Genomic DNA, 13992 nt, shown 5'->3' on the forward strand with positions numbered 1-13992 from the left:
ACAATCTGCGCCAAATACCCTGGGATAAGCCTCCTTGACATCGCGTATAAGGTTCTATCGAGCGTATTGTGTGAAAGACTAAAGCCCACCGTCAACAAGCAAAGGACCAATCATTATCAGTGTGGCTTTAGACCTGAAAAATCAACAACCGACCAGATATTCACCATGCGCCAAATTTTGGAAAAGTCCCGTGAAAGGAGAATCGACACACTACCTCTACGTCGATTTCAAAGCTGCTTTTGACAGCACGAAAAGGAGCTATCCCGCGATGTCTGAATTTGGTATCCCCGCAAAACTAATACGGCTGTGTAAACCAGCGTTGAGCAATACCAAAAGCTCCTTCAGGATCGGGAAGGACCTCTCGGAGCCCTTCGATACCAAACGAGGTTTCAGACAAATATAGTGCGACTTCTTCAACCTGCTGCTGGAGAAAATAATTCGAGCTGCAGAACTTTTCTTCGCCTCTTTTGCTCAGGATCCGTTTGGCTTTCTGAGGGGAGTATTCGAAAATATTGGTTTCTTAACATTTTAATTAGAAATGTTGTCATTTGTAACTTTATTTTGGTGCTGAGAAGCTTAGTTAAATTGTTTAATTCTGTTTTATATTGAGAAAATCACTTGATTTTCAATATTTTAAGTAGTTTTCACTTTTTCTTTATGAGTTCTTAAATATCAAAAAGATATTTAGTATACAAGTTTTTTTGTTTTGGAACAGGAGTACTTTTCCAAGCCGACTCTTGAAAAGCTTTCGTAAATGAATGAACTTCGTCTTCTAAAATATCTTGAGTTGTCGTTCTTACTTTAAATCAATAGTTTTCTAGAGGATATCTTTGAAATACTCCCAATCCATGAGAAGAAGAAAAAGAGAAGAGAAAAATTCGATATTGGACCTTATTGAATAATTTTCTTCTCATAAAAAATTGCTTCGTGTGGTCACATATGTACATATTACGATGGAACAGGCGACCAAATCCATTTATTCAAAAATTGCATAAAGGTACCACCCTACCCGCAAACTTGCAAAAACTGAACCCGTTTTTGCATGAGTACTCGGATATGTCGCTGTCATTCAAATTTATCCGAGTAGGAGGTCGCCTATTAAATACACCTCTCCCATACGATGCCAAATTTCCGCTTTTATTAAATAAAAGTTCGCACTTCGTTATAACGTATTTACGGTTCCTGCATATTCGAAATCACCACGCTGGGGCTAAAGCGTTGGTTGGGATTTTTCGAGAATGCATATGGCTAATTAATGCCCGAGAAGCTTGCAGTAGAACCGTAAGAAACTGTATACATCGTTTTAATTACAAGCCGAAGTTGCAAAACCAAATAATGGGAAATTTGCCCGTCGAAAGACTTCGAGCACTACGGCCATTTCTTATATGTGGCGTAGATTTTTGTGGTCCGATATACACAACGGTCGACCACCCGTAAAAACATATATTGCAGTTTTCGTTTGTTTTACTTCCAAAGCAATACATTTAGAACTAGTTTCGGACCTATCTTCTAATTCATTTATTCTCGCCCTAAAAAGGTTCATTGGACGCCGAAGAATGCCGACGAAGGGTGCAGCTTCACCTTTATACCACCAAGGGCGCCGCACTTCGGCGGATTATGGGAAGCCGAGGTGAAGTCCGCCAAACACCATATCGTTCGCGTAATCGGCAACGCGCTACTCACAGCAGAGGAGCTAGCAACACTGTTGGCCGAAGTGGAGGCCATCCTCAACTCTCGTCCCCTAGAACACCTGAGTAAGGACCCCAACGACGGCGAGGCGTTAACACCGGCGCAGCTACTGATAGGATGCTCCCTGCGAGCATTACCTCCAGAGAAGGTGCCAGTGGACCCAGTTCGTTGTTGCGAGAGATGGCAACTTGTTTGCTGTCTCAAGCAACAGTTCTGGCGACTGTGGTCCAAAGTTTACCTGACGGGCCTTCAGGAACGCAACAAGTGGCTGCACCCCAAACACAACATGCAGCTCAACGACCTCGTTCTCGTCCACGAGGACAACGTGCCACCGCAGCAGGGCAAGACGGGAAGGTGCGAGTCGCAGACGTGGCGTCTAAGGCGGGCACAATTAAGCGTCCTATCCACAAGCTGGCCTTGCTTCCACTGAAGGAATCTGATCCTGTCAAGGTGGCCAGTGTTGCGTCAAGCGACAAATTTATACCTAAAATAAAAATAATAAATGAATTGTTGAAAAATGAATTATAAAAATTATAAAATATTGATATATACTTACCTTAATAATACAATTTTAATACTAAAATATTACTTACCTTACTTACCTCAACATAATCTTTTACAATATTTAACGAAAGTTGAAAATTACTATACTTACCCCTTTTTTTAAGACATATGAACATTACCACTAGTTTAAGCCGTTAGTTTTAAGATTTAGGCTAAGCAACTAAATGAAATTAAATAAATGTTCTCTTGTATTCGAACCGTGAAACCGTACGCACGCGTTTGAATAATATTTAGTTTAATATTTACCGTGAGCGATATCCATTATTATTAATTTTATTAAAACCTTTTTGCCCACTTTCCCATCGCAGTTGTACAACCACTTCAATTCGTCGCTAAATAGCGACTGCATTACCTTCTCTATCGACCCCTTGGTAGATTTTAGGTTTAGGATGATGGTCGCCTATAAATGTATAATTATCTATAAATATTTATATATATGTATATGGAAAGAAAGACAATTTACCATATCGTCAGCGTAAGTTAGGTGTGTAAGGTATTCCTCAACCTTCAGCACTGTTTCCTCTGACGACATGGGGAGCAAGCTTTGCAACAAAAGCTGCTCCTCACTCACCATGTCGCCAGTGACTGCAGTGGGTTTTTACAGAGAGCACCTTACACTCCCGCAACAAATGACTTTGTGCTTGCATCACCGCAAGTTCGGCCATATGAAATTTAAAATAATAAATAATTAAAATAATTTTAAAATATAATAATTTTATTTCAATAAATACCTTCTCAGCAAGAGCACTTTCTACAGCTGGTTTATAATGTCTTCTTGCCGAGATTCTATTCTACCACGGGTGTCAAGAATGTTCTGCAGTACCAACGCAGTATCGCCACTTTTATTAGGTTGGAGTTGGTGGGCGATACGAAAACGGCTCTTTTGGTCGTTTTACCATCTCGCTGCCGTGCACTAATGCTCTCCGAGGAGGAGGAGTCGATCAGAAAAGAAAAATCCATTTATCTATGTAAAATTATAAAATAAATTATGCAATAGAGGTATTAATATAAATGTATTCCCTATTGGTATAGAAAAATACATAAAATCTAAATCTACTTTTTTAATAATTTAAATGTCCTCATTTATAATTTCACCTACTAGACTACCTAAGCCAGATGAGGACACCAAAGGCTCTCTGAAAGACCCTATTTTATTGCTAAAAACGAAACTATCTTTATCGTTTTTGCAATTAATAATACTTTTATTTATTTTAAGAATTTTGCTAGAATCCGTAAAATTTCTTCCTTTTTCCATTCTTAAATATAATTGTTGTAAAATCTTATTAATAGTTCGTTTCAAATATTGCATATGATTTTCAAATTTATATGCCGAAAAATTATAGATGCCCGAATTTATAATATAAAATACCATGAATATTGAAACTTACTGAATGTTGTCCATAAAAATTACTACATAACTTAAGGGGGTATTCTAGTCAAGAATTTTGAAAAAAAAATCGATTTTTTTTTGCATATTCTTAAAGACTGGACCTTTAGGAATATATTCCCCAAAGGAATATTTAAAATTCCTATTATTTACCGACTTAAAGCTATTTTAGTGACGCAGAGTGCAAACCGGCTGAGTTAGACTCAAATCTTTAATCGCGTTTTTCTCGAAACTACTATTTTCAACACTTCTGACATGATTTCTCAAGTTCTAATGAACCGATTAACCTGAAATTTGGTGTGGACCTTGTCTATATATCTCACTATGGTTGGAACTAAGATTATTAAAAAAATTAGATTTTTACTATTTTTAAAAAATTTTGATCTTTGCCAAAAAACGGGCAAAAAATTCAAATAGTCGCCATTTACTGAAATTTTTTTTTATTTATCCTAGTTCAGACGATAGCAGCATTTGTACTGATTAAAAATTTTGTTTTTGTTTTTAGATCACCCAAAGTATTGGAATCGTGTCTGGAAGGGCGCACCCTTATTTTCAACCCCCGCCTCGCCACCACGCTGCAATTAATCAAATTATCACAAAAATTTTTTATATTTTTTTTTTGTATTCTTAAAATATCAATAAATATCTGATAAAAAATTGGATAGTAAAAATGTTCTTAGTTTTTTTTATTGGACTTTAAAAAATGCCGTTAAATAGTATTTCTAGACTAGAATACCCCCTTAACAAATTCTTTCAACAATTCATTGGTAACAGTGGATTCTACTCTACAAGATTTTTCGCAACTTAGAAGGCGAATACCGGAATGTAGCAAAAGAAAATGATAATACAAATCGTCCGGTATGCAATCTTTTAACATAATTATACCCGAATATAACAAAAATTGACGGTATTCTGTAGACTACCAGTTGCTTATTTCGTCCAGATCTCTACTGCGTCTGGATTTCTAAATGAACTAATTCTTCTTGTGAGAAATACACCCTCCTTTCTTTATAAATACATACCTTCCTGAACGTATTTAGGGTAGCTATTCTTACCGGCGTGTGACTTTATGTACATCAGTAACAAATGCGCGAATTGGTGCGTCACAAACAAAAAGCCTAACACTAACTTTATTTCTTCACAAAATTCCTAATAAAGTCATTTACATTCGCTGGCTTACTCATTCCTGAGAAGCAAGCGTTTGTAAAAGGTCTTGCATTAAGGAAGCCTACTACATGACATAAAATTGGCCATAATGTCCTATTGGAACTTTTATACAATTTAAGTCCATCTATTCCTACATCTATAGCAACTCTCTCTACATGGTCTAGGAAATCAAAATCTAGAAAATTAATTACTGCAGATTTAATTTCTACTATCTGCCGACTGGTACCTAAAAGAGTCATTGCACTTAACGGCAGTTCTTTAATACCTGGACTATCTAAGGTTTGTAAAAGGTCCGTTAAACTATTTTGGGATATGTTATTATTAACAGCCCATGCCTTCAATTCCTTTCAAAGCTCTTCACTAAGATCTTTGTTCTTTCTTTCTACACAAACGTCAACATCGTCATCATCGAACAAAAATCTGTCATTTTCTCTATCACTACTATACTCCAGTTACTCATCAATAGCTAAACCACCTATTCTTTCCCTACAACTATCTGTTACTTCACAGAATCTGTCAGAAACTGCTGCCCTGCTTGTGGATTTTATATCATCGCTTTCTAAAATAAATTCATTCAATTTGCGAAACTTCGCAATTGTAGCCGTAAAATTTCCCTTCTCCTTACTCAAAAGGTTCAAATGTCCTTTTGTTCATTTTAAGATTTAAAAATACGTCTATATACATATATATTAGGCCGGGTCGATTTGTGGGGAGGCAAAAAAATCGCCCATTGCTCTATGAAAATCATATTCTAGGGATCAAAATAAGATACTTTGCCGCAGGAACCATACCTCTGAAACGAATTTTGATGTCCCCCTATTTGGGTCGAACTTTTGGGTAGGGACAAATCTTGAAATAGAATTGAAATTACCATTTCATTCTTAGTACCTGTGAAAGTGAGGAGAACTAAAGCAATAACCACTATGGTATTTCAAAAAAAAAATAATAAGTGAAGTGACCATTACAAATCAAAAAGTTTACAATGAATCCACCATCCTCTACACCGCAAGATGAAGCAACTATATCAACAACTTTCGAAAACCCAATGAGTCATATACCCAAGCATGATGTTACTGTTTTTGGTGTGTCTACTGATTTGACTGATCTTAATTTACCAACCCATCTGGATATCTTAAGATATTATTTTTACTTAAGCGAACGTGCTAAAACAGAACAAAAAAAGTTTTCCCATAAATCATTCACTATTCAAGGACAAGATAAGTTGATTGGAATTTGGGAAAAACTTGGTATGGAAATAATGCTGAAAAAAGTGTATGTAATAAATTGAATAAATTGCTTGACAAGTATCAAGAGCAAATCAAGAGAAGAAACAACACCCAACAATTTACAGAGTATGTAAAATCTCTGGAAAAAATTTTTAACATTGGAACATGTACATAAATGCGATTTGAAGGCAGCTCCATGTGCATGCGGATGGGTTCCCGAACGCCTCAAAGAGTTCATGCACAATCAACATAATCAGAAAAGACTAACAATGAATGTATTTATGATGGAAACTGAAGAGCAAGGAGCAACGTCTATGTAATCAATGCCAACATACCAAGATCCCGATGATTCAACATACGCACCGCCACCGGTTCAAGAAGATATGGATAGAAGCACAAGTTCACAATACACAGAGAGATACGATTGTTTTAACTTTGCCTTGGTATGTGACAGATTTGGTGTGCCTGACAGAGTAGCATCAGCATTTTAAAATTAAAGATAAGCATGGGAAACCTCTCATCATGGATAAATCGAAAGTTCGCAGAGAAAAAGAGAAATGCAGACAAGAAGTGCTTCGCAAACGGTTAGATGATACCAATTTGTTAGCGTTTTCATTCGATGGCAGAAAAGGTGATACTTTAACGATAGATAAAATTGATGAGAAGTATCATACTAGGATGGTAAAAGAACCTCATCTTGTTATTTTGAGAGAACTCAATTCTGAATTGATTGGTTACGTAAGACTGGAACATGAAACCGCTGAATACAAAGCAACCAAATTAAATGGTTTTTTCAACGATAAAAATATATCACTGGATATATTAATTGGAATATGCACTGACGGTGAGCCAACAAACACTGGCCCACACGGTGGAATTATACGACGATTCGAATTGCTGTTAAAAAGACCATTGCATTGGTTTGTTTGCCTTCTACACTTCAACGAACTTCCGTTTCGGCATTTGTTTGAAGCTTTGGATAAATCAACCAGCACTGGACCAAGATCGGCAACCGGAAAACTGAGCCGTCAAATCGAAACTTGTGAAACTCTTCCGGTAAGTTATTGCTATCACTCATTTACTATAATTGTCAACCATTTTTAATTATTTTATTATTATGTATATATTTGAAGGTGGTGGACGGCTTCCAGAAAATTGAGTTGCAAAATATGTCCCCTGCTCCAGAAAAAAAAGAATTTTCCACCGATTCGAAGTACTTATACGACATGGCCCATGCAATTTCTAGCGGCGTGGTTCCGGTGGATCTGGCTAACATCAAACCAGGGAAAATTGTACATTCTCGGTGGCTCACCAAGGCCGCTAGATTATTGCGATTATATGTGACAACGGAAAATCCAGATGCAAATTTAAGAATTCTGGTTGAATTTATAATTAAATGTTATGTGCCAATGTACTTCAATATCAAGTATTACAGCTCTGTCGTGTACGGCAGTGCATTATTTTTCAAGTTCATTGGTTGGTCACGATTTCTAGAACCTCGTTTACGCAAAATTGTCAATCAAGTAATTAAAGATAATTCATATTATGCGCATTCGGAAAATATCTTGTTATCAATGTTGTTTGATGATAGGAAAGAAAAGCGCAACTGTGCCATCAAGAAAATTCTACGCTATCGAACCGATGTTGACGAGCCAATGGAACTTAGAGTTTATAAAAAACCAGATATAAACTTTAATTGCACAAGTTATACAGAAATGATCAATTTGAATGATTTTTTTGATTTCGTATTTGAACCACCATTCACGCGAAGCATTCCGTACGATACATCGAAAGAATATTTAAATCAGGATGATCCACCGTTTAATGATCCAAAAATTCCATCACACATACAAGGAACGGAATGACATGTTCAATTGCTAGCTAGCGTTTCCAAACGGGTTATACCGGAAAATGTAGAGGCTGTTATGGCGGCGACATTAGAGAGCCGTGCGAAATTGCCCAGACTTGAAAGTAAAAAAGACTTCAAACAATAATTTTTTTAGTTTCTTTTCTATAACTCACTTAAATTAATTTTTTCATTTACATATGTTCTGACTAAATAAATTTCTTAAGAGAAAAAATAGATATTATTATAAATAAATAAATAAAAATATAGAAAAAAGAGCCATTTAGCTGATTTTTTCATGTAAAGGCCAAAAATGGTGATTTTTTGAAATGATTGTATGGGGAACCCCCCAGGGGAGTTCCAGGGGGTGTGCCACTGGCATGGGTGGATCAGCCGTCCAAAGTAAGTGGGGTCGGTCATACATTTGGACTCGATTGGAGCACTCTAAATGGGTCAAAGTGGGACTTTTCACAATTTGCCCCTACCCAAAGGTTCGACCCAAATTGGGGGACATCAAAATTCGTTTTAGAGGTAAGGTTCCTTCGGCAAAGTATCTTATTTTGATCCCTAGAATATGATTTTCATAGAGCAATGGGCGATTTTTAAATCGACCCGCCCTAATATATATGTATATATAATATGATATAATATAGTAATATAATATATTAATAATATAATATGATTTAATATAATATATAAATATTGAAATATGAATATATAAAACTCTCGTCGCTCATAGGAGCATTTTCCTTCAAAAACCGGACAAAAGTGAGAATTATAAACTTGAGCGATGCTACTCAAGATTGATTTTTTTTATTACCTAAGTAACCGTATTACAATGAACCGATTAAATGAATGACCTTCAGTCCGCTAGATTGTCACACAAGTAGTCGGAACCTAGACTTCGTTCAGTACGCACATCCTTAGGTCGAGCTATAAATTATTTTTTTTTACTAAACTACAGGGTTTCCACTTAACATATAAGCTTAAACATTTTTCCCTTCTTTCCCCCCTTTAAAAAAATCGTTTTGAATTAGGTTGGACACATGCATAAAATGAGTACTGCTTTATTTATATTTTTACATTAAATACTGAAATCCTGCTAAATTATTATATACGGGTGGTATCTAGATGGTATAAGGGGGCTCTATCGGAGCCGGACAATGGGCATGGCACCGCCCACTTTCTGGCGAAATCCCTAATCTCGGGACCGGACTGACCGAATTCGACAAAGTTTGGAACGTAACATTCCTTTCATATTCCTATGTTTCTCTGTGAAAATGAGCGAAATCAGACTAGAACCACGCCTACTTCTCATATAACACAATTTAAAATTTCATTTGATTTTTTCACTTTCCAGTACACAAATAAAAATTTAATTAATATAACGGAATACAATTTGCGGTAATAATTCTCTTAAAGTAAGCCACCTTTTGACCAATAATTGCCCAAATCCAACCAAAACTGTTCAAGCCCCTAGGTACCGAATATGTGGACCCGATACCAATAGTTGACTTTTGACTGAAAATATCGTTCAATGTGTGAGATATGAAATGAGATGTGAAAATGGCAGAATGTGTTTTATTCATAACAGTGTTTCTTTGCGCCTAAAATAGATACAATTGCGCGAAAACTTGAAATCAAACCTGAGAATCTGAGTGAGGTAGAAGTGTTTTTGTAGTCCAAAAATATGTGCGAAAACTTTTAGTATTAATTAATGACAGCATTATACAAGGTGAGTTCCAAACTAAACAGGACTTAAAAAAAAACAGAACAAATGATTTTTTCGGCAAAATTAATTTTTTTCATACACCTTTTCGCACGGTCCAAAAGCATGTCGAACGAGTGTTATAGCTCGTTGGCCGGTTTGGCCGCCATTATGCCGGTTCAAGCCTTTTGAATGGGCAAATGAATTTTTCCGAAAAGGAAGAAGTCGCACGGTGCCATATCAGGTGAATACGGGGAGTGGTTAATGGTTAAAATGTGATTTTTGGTCAAATAATCGGTCACAAGCGTCGATCGATGAGACGGCCCTTTATCGTGCAACAAACGCCAACTTTCATTTTCGCGGTGCATCAAACGCTACAAAACTCCAAGGTAGGTCTTTGTGGATCATAAAAACAAATCGGCATTGTCTTCACTTTTGACTTCTCAAAGAGCGATTTTTTGGGTTTCGGCTCGTCCGGTGCCTTCCATTAATCAATCTGGCGTTTCGTTTCGGGATCACGTTTCGTCACCAGTCACAAGATTATAAAGGAAGTTCGGTCAAAATGCGATAAATCGATGTTTTGGAGATGTTCAATTCCATTTCCATGAATTTCAATAATGATTTCGACTGATTCAATTCACCCACAGTTTCGATGGAATTTCCGGTGATCACGGATTTTGATTGACCCACATGTTGATCGCCATTTATGTCCTTACGACCACTTTGAAAACCTTGAAACCCCTCGTGCACCCTGCTACGGAATAGACAATCATCGCAATAAATTAGTTTCATCAATTGAAACGTTTCGATAAAAGTTTTACCCATTTTAAAACAAAATTTTATGTTGGCTCTTTGTTCGAAGCTCATTTTCGTACCGATAACACAAACATACTGACACTTAAAATGCAATAACTTCACTTCTTTGAATGTCCCCAATCTTTGAAATGTCATGAATATGAAATGTTATGTCACTGGACAATCGATAAAGATAGCAGATTCTAACGCACCAGTCGACATATAGATGGCACCACCAGGGAGCGCTAGATTCATTTTGGAACGCACCTTGTAGTTTGGTTTGCGACTTACTGGTAGACTGGACCACTTAATTTGGATATTGAACCCAGTTAACAGATAAGTAAAATCTGATTTGTATTGCAAATTGTACTTGGCCGTTTCATGGTAAATTTCGTAAAATAAAATTTAAGTTAGATTTTTCCCCATATAACAGTGAATCAAAACGTACACTTAGTTTTAATCTGCCGTTTTGTTTTTTGCAATAAGCTGTTTCTCGATTATCTTTCTTCGGTTTGTGTTTGGTTACGGCATTGCCAACCATCAAAAAGGCAACTAAGGTTTTAGGGCAAAGGACTGAGCATACCCATTGAGAGGTGTTCCCAACTAGAGAGTCATGGTAAGGAAAGCGTCGCAAGTATCCCCTATTCAAAAAGAAAAAATTAGCCCAAAAAGACTACGTTATAAGAGAGGTCACTAAGATTGCACAGAAAGACAGTTCTGGAAATAACCACGTAGGCGAGAAATGGGTGAACATTAGGGTGGCCCTTATTTTCCAAAGTATTCCGATTCTCGATCGCACCCCCTAGAAATATGAGAATAGCCAAAAAACTAGTATATACAAAGTTTTAGGTCAATCAAAAAAGATTTAGAGGTTGCGCAAGGAGCTTGAAATCCTGAAAAATTACGAATTTTTACATTTTCTTAAATTTAATCTACCCTACTTCATTTGTTATGTGCGAAAGGTAATTTAACTCTCAATAATAAAAAATATAATATTTTTTCTTATGATCTAATTAAAGATGATTTATTATGTGAATCAAATTGTTTTTTATAATCAGTTACAACTTGTAATAAATATTGTTTCTCTTGTTCGTCATTTGTTAGTATTCTATTATATTCTTCCATAAGTTTTACTCCACGTTCTGCTGTGTCGTTAACCACTTTTATATTTATAACAATATCCTTAGCTTTTTGATAGGTTTCTGTATCCTTCCAATAAAGTGGATCTACCTGCAGAAATTGAGGTGAAATCCCAAACCGTCCAAAAAATCAATTGTATTTGCTGTTACAAAATCATGTAGTTCTTTTCTTATAAATTCATTGATTTCACTGGATCTTAGTGTACCCTCTTTACATTTTCCGTTTCCTTGTCGCAGTTGTCGATGTTTTTAATTTTTTCCACAATATTTTGTTTCATGGCATAAGAAACGTCATCGTCGAATAATGTCAATGCAATACATTCTTCAGACAGGTACCAGAGGTGTTTACAAAATTTTTTTATTGCAATTTCAGAGATTATTTTATTAACATTTCTATACTCGTGAACTTCTTTAATAAAAGATAAGTCTTGAAGAGGTGCTTTAGATGGATTGGTGCAGTTAAACCAAAGCTTAACGTAGAATCTTATAATAAATGTGCATATACTTGCTAACGAATTCTCTTCATATTCCGTTAGTTTGAACTGTTCACCAAATAAATAGATCTTTAAGCAATATAATGCCTTAGCCATCCACCGCGCATGATGAGTTGGACCTGGTATACGAAATTTTACGCCGTTATTTGCTCCTAGACATATAGACGTCAATTCCAATAATTCCCTATAGTCATTTCTAACTATTTTCTTTTTCATCTCTTCCTTTCAAAAATTTAAAATAGTATCTACGTTATCATTCAAACGTAAATTTAATTCATTGTTTTGTAACAAGTCTTTAAAATTGTTTTTATCAATATTTTCCCAATTCTCTTGAAACCGGCGAAACAATTGGACTTGTATTTACGGGAAAATAACACTCGAAAACCCCTCTCAACAATATTTCATATATATGATGCCGACAAGGTAGATACAAAAGCTTTCGCTCAAGTTTTTTTTCTAACAACGTTGCAGCTCCTTTTATTACGCCCGTGTTAGTCGATGTCGTATCAAAACAACAGGCCACAATATGATCCTTCAAGTCCCATTCAAATATCAGTTCGTACAGCGTATCAGCTATTTCTGAGCCCGTTGCAGCATATAGTTTTGGAGCCCCTATTAAGTGTTCGCCATTCCTGTCAGTAACAACAACTGGAAGTCGTTTCACCTTTTCTCGACCTGTTATTTCCGGAAGGAGTTTTCCATCCCAATGCAAAGTGCCACAGGGTATCTATTTAAAAACATTTACCATTCAAAATTTGTTCATTCAAGTGCTATATAGATGTAATGTATATTTTTTTAATTAAAAAATTTCAAGGGATATACATATGTAAGAAAATTTTTTTGAGAGTTTTATTACCCGAATACCGCGATTCAATGATCTAATCCGTACACGACTTACCTTGAGGTTTTCTTTGTTGTTTTCTGATTTTTTTAACCGATTTAAATGCCTTTGGCGCTGCAATGACGTACAGTTTATTATGAGTTCATTTGTATTATGTCCTAGTGCTTCAGCAACGGCAGTGACAATATGCATTGCTGAACGATCACTAATTTTGCATTTATCTAGGGCAGATACGACTCTTTCAGTGAAGACGTACTTCGTTCCTCGATTTTTGATGGAAGTGGAGCATGATGGATGAGAATCTTCTTCCATCTCACTTTCCAAACTTGTATGCACATCATCACTGTCTGAAGACAATTCTCCTGCTACAAGTACATAAATGTCACCCCATTCAAATTACAGTTTCATTCAAATACATACCTGTGTTAATTGCCTCAATTTCGTTTTCCATATTGTCTACCACTCGTATCTTTCTTGTTTGTTCTTCTAAAATCGCTGCCTTTCTTTTCTCTTTTTGGGCAGTTTTGGTATCAACAACACCAAAACATCCTGGTCGCCCCTTTTTTCGTTGATTTATCAAAAACTTTTTGTCGGTGTCAATTTTAATTAGTTGTAATGCATTAGCATGAGCAATATCAAATAAATCATCTAACATTTCACTAAATTGCTTTACTTTTGGTTTTTGCTTTTCACTAGACCGATTTTTACTTTTTCCAATAGCTTGCCATTCTCTATGCATATTTTCCAACTTGTCAATGCAGTGTTTTTCATCTCTAATTGGTATTCTAGCTTTTTCCCAAAATACGGACACTTCTTTTATAGTCAATCTAGCACTCTTTCGAATTGATAATTTCACTATGTTATGATTATGAAAAAAAAACTGATAAGACTTGTTTATTTGATGGTAGTTTTGCACCAAGAATTTGAAAGCTTGACGTTCCAATTAAGTAAATTTTCGACCGAAAATTATATTCACTCATTTTTATAATATTTTGCAAATTAAATTGTCTACACGCCACGATTTCTCTGTACTCACTTTTGCGACTACATTAGCACACTAGCTTTTAGCAATACAGAATATAAATTTTTATGACATTAGAACCGTTATAACGGTATATCACGAGCATGCGACGCTT

The 13992-nt window shown here is 35.9% G+C and overlaps 1 pseudogene; it reads right to left on the reverse strand.

Moving 5' to 3' along the window:
- Positions 1–1982: 1982 nt before the first annotated feature.
- Positions 1983–13307, reverse strand: LOC120780688 (annotated as a pseudogene).
- Positions 13308–13992: the final 685 nt, after the last annotated feature.

Source organism: Bactrocera tryoni, unplaced genomic scaffold (genome assembly GCF_016617805.1).
Source record: "Bactrocera tryoni isolate S06 unplaced genomic scaffold, CSIRO_BtryS06_freeze2 scaffold_25, whole genome shotgun sequence".
Lineage (NCBI taxonomy): Eukaryota > Metazoa > Arthropoda > Insecta > Diptera > Tephritidae > Bactrocera > Bactrocera tryoni.